The sequence below is a fragment of the Mustela nigripes genome, chromosome 17 (genome assembly GCF_022355385.1).
Source record: "Mustela nigripes isolate SB6536 chromosome 17, MUSNIG.SB6536, whole genome shotgun sequence".
NCBI lineage: Eukaryota > Metazoa > Chordata > Mammalia > Carnivora > Mustelidae > Mustela > Mustela nigripes.
In genome coordinates, this window is record NC_081573.1 from 14,018,296 (window position 1) to 14,027,058 (window position 8,763).

Sequence of the window (8,763 nt, forward strand, 5' to 3'; positions counted from 1 at the left end):
GTGGGGTGGGCGGGGGGGGGGGGGAGATGCGTCAGAGAGCTGATGTGCAGGGCTGCCTGGACTGCAGTGAGGAGGACATGTTCCAAGCAGAGCGGAGACATGATCTGCCTTGGGTTTTGCAGTTGGTTGAGTGGTGACCTCAAAAAAGATACACCCAACATGGCCATAATCTCTGGAACTTGTGAACATGAACTTGACTGGAGAAAGGGTCTTTGCAGATATAACTATATTAAGAATTTTGAGATATCATCCTGGGTTATCTAGGTGAGCCTGAAATCCAATGACAAGTTTCTCTTAGAGACAGAAGAGAAGAAAGAGAGAAGACCACATGACCAGGGAGGAAGAGCCACCAGAATCTGAGAGAGGCAGGAATCCCCCCACAGAGTCTCAGGAGGGGATGTGACTCCACCAACACCTTGATTTTGGACATCCCGCCTCCACTACCATGAGAATAAATTTTGGTTGTCTTAAGCCACCCTGTTTGTGATTTGTTATAGCAGCAACAGGGAACTAATACAGGTGTCTGCCGGTTCCCTCTGGCTGCATGGGGCACGTGTGTGTGTGTGTTCTGAATATACAAAATTTGAGAAGTGACTCCTTTGAACTAAAGGAATTAATATCTTTCAAGCATACAGAATGGACACACAAGAGTTTCTCAATGTGATTGTGTTATGGATCCTGACAGTCCCCCCCCAAAAAAAGAAAGAAAAAAGAAAAAAAAACCCCCCCCCCCACCAAGGCAAGATGCTTGCTTTCCATTGTAGGCTTCTAGGTACTTTTTTTTTTTTTTTTAATGCACTTCTTTGGAAATGAAATTATGAGGCCCAGGCTCTTAGCTGGAGTGCCCCCTTCTCCACATGTTTCCAGAAAAAGAAAGTTTTCCTCCATATCCAGCATCCCGGTCCCCAGGTCCCTTGGGGGCACAGGGCAAGGTGAAATTGAAGGTGGACATGGAAAGCTGGACTGATTGAGTCAGGCTGACAGGTGCAGGCATTTCCCTCAGCTCAGCTCCTGCGTTCCCAGGAACCTGGAACCCCCATTCAGGTTCCAGGGCAATGCCCAGGCTGGTCCCTATGCTCTATTTCTTTGATGGTAGGCAGCATCTCTGCCAGCAAGCGCAGCCCTCCCAGGCCCAGGGATATGCCTGGCCCCTTGGCTTACATGCTGCCTGCCTTGGGGTGTGACACCACAGCCCACAGAAAAGGAGGAAGCAAAACCCGCTGGGTTTCTGAGACACGTTCTGGTCACAGGTCCCTGAACACCCCACCCTTGGCTGGCGGTCAGAGATGTGATCCCTCCCTCATAGCAGTGCTTTAGATCGCGGAACTCACGGTTCAAATCCCACCTGTCACTCTTACTGAGTGACCTCAGACGTGGGACTTCATTTATCTGAGCCCTGCGGGACTAGCTATAGAATCAGGATCATTTCCTACTCATCTGTGGGGCAGAGGCTGAGGGATCTCTGAATGGTTTAAGGGGGTGGGTCTTGGAGTTCCTACCACCCTGGGTTCTGATCTCAGCCATGAGTAGAGGCTCCTTTTTCTGAGCCTTACTTTCATCCTCAGACCAATGGGGAGACAAGTACATTAACCTCACATTTGCTGGGAAGAGTCAATGAAGCCATCCACGCAGACAGGCAGACAAGCAAACCCCCGTAACAAGTTTGCTGGTGAGATCTGTGTGTCCCTTAGCACTGTATGCATACTTTTATCGCAGACAGACTTATATGTCCCTTAAAAAGCTTAGTCTGTGTTTGGTGTATTTCTCTACTCCCTGGTGCCCAGCACATCATAAGCACTCCATGAATGTTTCCTGAAAACAGAAGAAGGGGAGCAGGAGAGTGAAAACCTTGGAGCACAGACTTTCATAGAGGTCTCTGTAGACCTAGTGACATTTGTTTTATACACAGTGATAACCGGCATGTGCTCTAAGCCCAGAGCAGATGGGGAGGTAGATTATGGCCTTTCCGCCCAAGAGTAAAGTTCAAGGTCAATTTAAGGTTGATTCAAGCCATCAGAGAGAGCTGCTGAAGCACCAGACAAGAGAACACCACAGGAAACATTTACATATGGATTTTCCATATGGTTCAAAACAGAAATGTGTTTAAAAGGAACCGATTTTCAATTGATTGTGCAAACCATTTTGAACTGAAAAATCAGTTGTCTGAGCTCAGGTCCACAGAAAACAGAACAGAGCACTGGTTTTATTAACTTTGGTTGGTTGGTTTTTAGCAGTAGAACTTTTATTTCAAAGGACCCCTAGAAGGTGCCCTTCATGGAAAGAGAAGATGCTTGCTCTGAAGAACAATTAAATGGGTAAAAAAAACTAACAAAACAACAACAAAAGAAACCACATCATGATTGGTGAATATTTCTGAGTTGGAACTCAAAATAATCTAAGCTAGTTTATCCCTGCTCAGAATCCCTCTGTGGCTCCCCACTGCCCTCAGGGCAAAGGGTAAACTTCTTATCATGTCCTCTAGGGCCCAAAGCTGTCTCCAGCTCTCACCTGTTCCCTGAACTTCAGCTTTGGAAGTTCCATGGCCTTCACAATGCTTCTCCCCAGGGATTCCCAAGCCCCTCACACCTACCATGTCCCCAACTGTCCTTAAAATCTCTCCCAAATCTGTTCCTCTCCTTGGTCCCCACTTCAAGAATAGCTGTCTTATCCATCCCACAGGTCTCGGTCTGTGTGCCACCTCCTCCAGAAAGCCCTCCATGATTGTCCCAAAGCCCTGGGCCTTATCCTGGACCCTCCACAACTTGTCCACTTGACCTCCTAAGGGTCCCTCCCACACACCCCTTTTCTTTCTCCCTTCCATGGCCTTGACCTGCCCTCTCCCACCTGGGTCCCCACTTCTGCCACCTCCTTTGATTCCCAACCTCCACCAAACCCTTCCAGTCCCCCCTCCATCTGAGACAAACTTGTTCCTCTCCTGCTCAAAAACCTATGTCCCCCACCAGCCCCTGGTGTCCTCAGGACAGTCTCAGCTCCTCACTGTGGTTCCCAGAGCTCTAAATGATCTCCCCTCAATAAAACCTTTTCAGTTTACCATTTCACCGACCTTTAGATCCCATCCATATTTAATAGCTTTCAGTTCCTTGAACTGAAACCACACTTTTACCACCACACACTCTCACGGCTGCTGCTCCTGCCCACCACACCTTTCTCTTCTCTTCGTGTGGCTTGTTCCTATCATCTCCTGTGCCCCCTCCCCCAGGAAGCCCTTCCTGACTCCTGGGCTGGTCCAGAATCGCCCCCTCTGGGTTCCAACAGTCCCTGAGCTTTTCCAGCCCAGCCCTGACCCTTCTGCCTACGCTTCCCCAATCCCAGCCCTCCAGACTGGCACTGCCTGGTGATGAGTCTGTTTGTCCCATTGGACTGTGAAACCCATGAGGGCACCAGCGTGGGGCTGTCTCTGTCACCGCTGTGGGCCCAGTACCACCCAGCACAGGGACAGCACATGGCAGGTGCTCAAGTCATTCATCTGTTCATTCAGCTACTATTTGCCCAGTGACTACTTGCTGGTAAAGCCTGTGTAGACACCGGGAATACAGCACAAAACAGAAAAATCCTATTAAAGATGGCATTCTCTGGGGGGAAGAAAATAGATAGATGAGGATGAGGGAAACATATAACATGTGCCTTGGAGAAAAATAAAGCAGGCGAGGGGCAGAGTGGCCTCACAATGGAAAATGGTTGATGTCTCAGCTCAAAAAAATAACACCATGTCACCGCACATCTGGGGGGCAAAGCATTGTTAGCCCTGCTTTTCAGATGAGGCAGTAGGGGTCAGGGAACTCTCTGCTCAGGCTGTATGGTGTCAGTCTGTCGGTATAGAATTCGAACCCAGAACTCAGTTCTGTTTAGGACACTATGATGTCGAACCAGCTCATGAACATAAAATAAGGCAGAATGTCTTTTCCTTGCTCTGCTCGCTCCCCAGAAGAGGGCAGAGCTCCTTGTTTACTGAGCCAAGCGCTGCTGGAAGCACTTTATGTATTTAATTACTCACACTGGTCCTTTTCTTAGCCCCATGTAACAGATAAGGAAACTAAAGACCCAGAGAGGTCAAGTCATGGGCACAAAAGGACACAGCCAGGAAATGGTGGAGCCAGGATTTGATCCTGAGCTGCCTTGGGGTCCCGGGTGTAGAAAGCTGCCTCTCCTGTTGTTTATCATCTGCAGATCTGGGGCTGCCAGCCACCCCAACCCCACCCCCCCATAGCACCTGAACCCAGAGGTTCATTGGCATTGTCTTCTCAAAGACTCTCCCAACATCTATCTCCTCCTTCTCTTTCTCCCAGTCTTTGACAGGGACCTTGGAAGCTTTCTCCAAATACAAAGGATATGTGAGTAAGACAGCTCTGGCTCTCCTTCTGACCAGGCTGCTCTGGCCAATCCATCCTTGGTAGAAGTTCTGGAGCTGGGCTGCTGTTTCACATCACATCAGATTAAGTCTCTCTTCTCCAAATCTTCCCGTGGCTGCTGCCTCATTCAGGGTAAAGCCAAAGTCTTCTCCATGGCCCATGAGTTCAGCCGATCTGCCCCCTCCCTCCTCTGGCCTCGCTCCACCCCTCTCCTCCCTCATTGGCTTCCTTGCTATTCCTGAAATAGTCAATGCATGCCCCAACCTCAGGGCCCGAGTATGCGCTTCCCCATGGAGCCACATCACTCTCTCCCTTCCTTCAAGTCTTTGTTCAAATGTACCACCATCTCAGAAAACCTTCCCTGACCACCTTATTTAAAACTGTAACCTTGGGGCACCCGGGTGGCTCAGTGGGTTAAAGCTTCTGTCTTCAGCTCAGGTCATGATCCCAGGGTCCTCGGATCGAGCCCTGCATCAGGCTCTATGCTCAGCAGGGAGTCTTCTTCCCTTCCCCTCCTCCTCTCTCTCTGCCTACTTGTGATCTCTGTCAAATAAATAAATAAAATCTTAAAAAAAGCAAACAAACTGTAACCTTTACTATGTATTCCCATCCCTCTTCTGACATATCATACAATCTACTTACCTGTTCGCTTGTTGTCTCTTACCCCTGCTAGAACGTAAACTCCATGAAGCCAGGGATCTCTGTCTGTTTGGTTCATTGCTGTGTCCCCCAGGACTAGCACAGTGTTGGGCATGTAGAACATGCCTAGTAAATATTTACTGAATGAACAACTTGTGTTTTTATTCCCATATTGCAGATACAGCAACTGACGCACAGGGAGGTGAAGCCACCTCTCGAGGTCATGCAACTCTTTTAAGTATGAAGTCCTAAAACCAAGGTTGGTGCCAGGGTTCCAGATCCCAGATACCCATTGCTAACCACTGTCTCATACAGCCTCTCTAAGGCAAGGTGACTAAGATATTTAACTTTCTACCCAAGCATTCAGGGTTGCTGAGGTTTGACTGTGGTGTGGTGGGACCTGCCTCATCTCTCTGTACCCCCGATTCTAGAAGTCAAGGTGATCTGGGTCTAAGCTAGCTAGTCCCCCCCACCGCCCACTACTCCTGGACTCTCATTTTGTAGGTGGGGGAACCACTCAATCCATCAAGGTAGAGAGATAGGGATGAAGTATTTACCGGAGCAAGGTTTGGGATGGCCGATGGCCCACCCCCTCAGGTGGGGTGACGTGGCAGAGATGAGGACATGGAGACTGTGACGTGGGGTGGCATGGGGTGATTGCCGTGGCAGAGGGTATCATGGTACGGGGAGCATACAGATGCCATGGAAATGAAGAGGGCAGCTCGTGGGAAGAGTGACAACGATGTGATAAAGGTGACTGCTTCAGGATGAGAGTGACATGGTTAATAACATGATTAGCCCAAATCGCCACGCCAAGCTGCACACATCACAAGAATAAACTGGCAGAATCCTCAAAACCATCCTGGACATAGGTGTCCTGTGTGCATTTTACAGCTGAGGAAGCTGAGATTGCAAAGGGGTGGTCAAGGTTACCCAGAGGTTTCATGGTAGAGCTGGGAGTCTGGCACAGCCCAGGAAACCGGCTCTAGTAGCCCATATGGTGGTGAGGATCTGAGAGGTGACACGGGAAAATGACGAGACATGGAGGGGAAAAAAACAACTGTAGGGCAGAGTAGCTCCTTATGGGGAAAACTAGCGTAAGGCATGGACGGTGACTGCTGGGAGCAAAGGTGATACGGGAGAATGGAGACCTAAACGGTGAAAATGACGTAAGGGAAGAGAGACTGCGATTTAAGGATTTGGTGACAGAAGATGTGTGCGGTTAACGGGGGTATGACGACGACTTATGAGAAGTGAGGACTCCATAAAGGAAAAATAGCAACAAAAGAGGGGCGCATGAGACATAAGGCGATGGCGGCATAAAGGGGGAAAGGCTGCAACGTGAGGCGGCAACGGGGGCTTAGAACGGAAGCGAATTAAGGGGGTTGACAGCGACATAAGTAGGGTGATGGCGACAGAAGTGGGTGATGACCATTCAACCGGGATGCGACAGAAGGGGAGGGATGGCTACATAAAGAGACATTGGATGACATAAGGGGAGAAATGCATTACAGAGGGAAGGACAACACGAAAAGGGTAGCAGAGGTGCCGCGCCCCCAGATCGCACAGTACCTGCACTCCAAGTCTCCCACTCCGGGACCCAGCCCCGCACGCACCTTCCAGGCTGGAGCCCCGCCTGGCCGCCCCCGCCGCGCACACGCGCACTTCGGCTGGACTGCGGGACGGCAGGGGCTAAGCATGTGCTTTTCTCATTGGCCGCGCTCCTCGCTAGCGCCGGGCGGAGGGAAGCCGACCAAGGGAGGTCACGTGACGGCTGGAGTGGGCGGGGGGCGGGGCCCGCACTCTCACTGGTGGCGGTCCGGCGGGCTAGAGCAGCCGCGGGCTGGGCGACCCAGCTTCCGGTGGCGAGGGCTGTATTTCCGGGGAGGGTTGCCGGGCGGAGGGAGGAGGGTCTGACAGTTGGCGCGGCGGGCTAGGAGGGCGGGCAGCGCGTGTGGGCGCGGGCTCGGAGGGTCAGGTGAGGCGCGGGCCACGGGGTGGTGGGACGGGCAAGATACGGAGGGGATGGATGGCGTCTTAGTTCTGGAATCAGTCTCGGCGTCGCTGTGCGGCCCGGACAAGCGACTTCTTTCTCTGAACCTCAGTTTCCTCCTCTGTAGAATGGGGGCCAGAATCTGACCGTAGCATCCTCCTTAGGGCTTAGAGTGGGAGGTCTGCTTGTGCATGTCGGAGACCCTAGTTCAGCGCCTAGCACACTGCACACTTCGTTACTGTACTTTTACTGTTAATACTGTAGCGATGATAATGTTTGCGCTTGGCGTGGAAGATCTGGGTGTGGGAGTGTGCAATTGGAGGCCCGCCGATTTCTGCGCACGTCCCAGCCCAGCTTTGTGGCAGTGGGCCTGTGCCTGAACCTCTCTGGAGCTCATTTTCCTAATCTATACAATGAGAGTTAATAGTCCTATATCATAGGGACGTTGTGCTGGTGAAATGTGCGTGTAAATCCCTTAGCCTGGGGCTTTGCACTGTATGCTCAATATATTGGGACTATGTTAATAATGATAATGAGAGTTATTGGCGTAGTTGGGACTTCCAGGGAAGAACGGAGTAGGGGGAAGCTCAGAGACAGCAATAGGAAAAACTTGGAATCTGCAATTGGCCAAATGGACATCCTGCCACTTCCTATTTGACTAATTTTGCCTCATCTCATAGATTTAGATTTTTCTTTTTCTTTAAAAGCACTGATGCATTTTGCTCCAGTCAATTAATTTGAGAAGAAAATTTCATATTGGCCTACTAAGGGAAAACTAGCACTGCTGGGTGCAAAAGGAAGGAAAATGTAACCTGAAATACAACAGAAGCAGAATAGTCTATTTAAATTGTAGACAGAAGTTGAAAGAGAATTGAAAAGGGACTATCATGGTCCCACAGACCCTGTCTGTTCTTTGCTTACCTTTTGCATGTGGCTGACATTAGGTCAGTGACTGTCCTCCCCTTTCTCTAGCTCACCAAAGTTTGATTTATTTAATGCATATGTACATAGCACTTACCATCTGCCCCACATTGTTTTAAGGACTTTGTGTTTGTGAACTCACTTCATCCCCCTAACCATTTTAAGAACATATACTCCTATATTCTTGTTTTATAGTTGAGGGAAGTGAGATCCAGAAAGTTAAGGTTAACCCCCGACTCCCAAGGGTGGGGTTTTGGAAGTGGCAAAGTCAGAACATAGATCCAAGCCTTTCAAGGGCTTAGCCAGGGAGTCTGATATATGGTAATTACATGAGTTTTAGAAACTGTCATTTGCTATTATTATTAATGTTCCAATTTTCACTGTTCAGAAAGTGATCACTGGAGATGGGCTTTTAATGGAGGAAAGAGGCAATTGAGTCCAGCCGGGGGACTTCTGCCGCTGTAGGGAGAGGATACCAGTTCTCAAAGGCTTCTGGTAAGCATTAACTGACACCTCGGAATGACTGACCACAGTGCCTGGCTTGTAGTAGTCTATCAGTCAGTGTTAGTCGTAGGCATTGGACTGACTTGGGTTCAAGTCGTGGCCCTACAGTTCCTTGCTGTGTGACCTTGGACCTGCCACTCTCATTTTTAACATGGGGATCATTTTTTTTTTTTTAACATTATTTATTTATTTATTTGACAGAGAGAGAGAGAGAGAGAGAATAAGTAGGCAGAGAGGCAGGCAGAGAGAGAGGAGGAAGCAGGCTCCCTGCTGAGCGGAGAGCCCAATTGGGGGCTCGATCCCAGGACCCTGGGATCATGACCTGAGCTAAAGGCA

The 8,763-nt window shown here is 49.8% G+C and overlaps 2 protein-coding genes across 10 annotated transcripts in view; one reads left to right on the forward strand and one right to left on the reverse strand.

Annotated features, from left to right (window-relative positions):
* PLD3 (phospholipase D family member 3) overlaps positions 1 to 6,728 on the reverse strand; it is a 17,865-nt gene extending 11,137 nt beyond the window's left edge. For 3 of the 4 annotated variants that reach the window (XM_059382724.1, XM_059382728.1, XM_059382725.1), the window contains exon 1: positions 6,582 to 6,728. The gene's annotated coding sequence lies outside the window, so the exon portion shown is untranslated. The remainder of the gene's footprint in view (positions 1 to 6,581) is intronic. The other variant, XM_059382730.1, reaches the window with a different exon arrangement.
* A 149-nt stretch (positions 6,729 to 6,877) lies between these two features.
* The window catches only part of C17H19orf47 (chromosome 17 C19orf47 homolog), a 21,175-nt gene continuing 19,289 nt past the window's right edge, over positions 6,878 to 8,763 (forward strand). For 4 of the 6 annotated variants that reach the window (XM_059382733.1, XM_059382734.1, XM_059382731.1 and 1 more), the window contains exons 1-2: positions 6,878 to 6,987; positions 8,312 to 8,418. The gene's annotated coding sequence lies outside the window, so the exon portion shown is untranslated. The remainder of the gene's footprint in view (positions 6,988 to 8,311; positions 8,419 to 8,763) is intronic. The other 2 variants (XM_059382736.1, XM_059382732.1) reach the window with 2 other exon arrangements.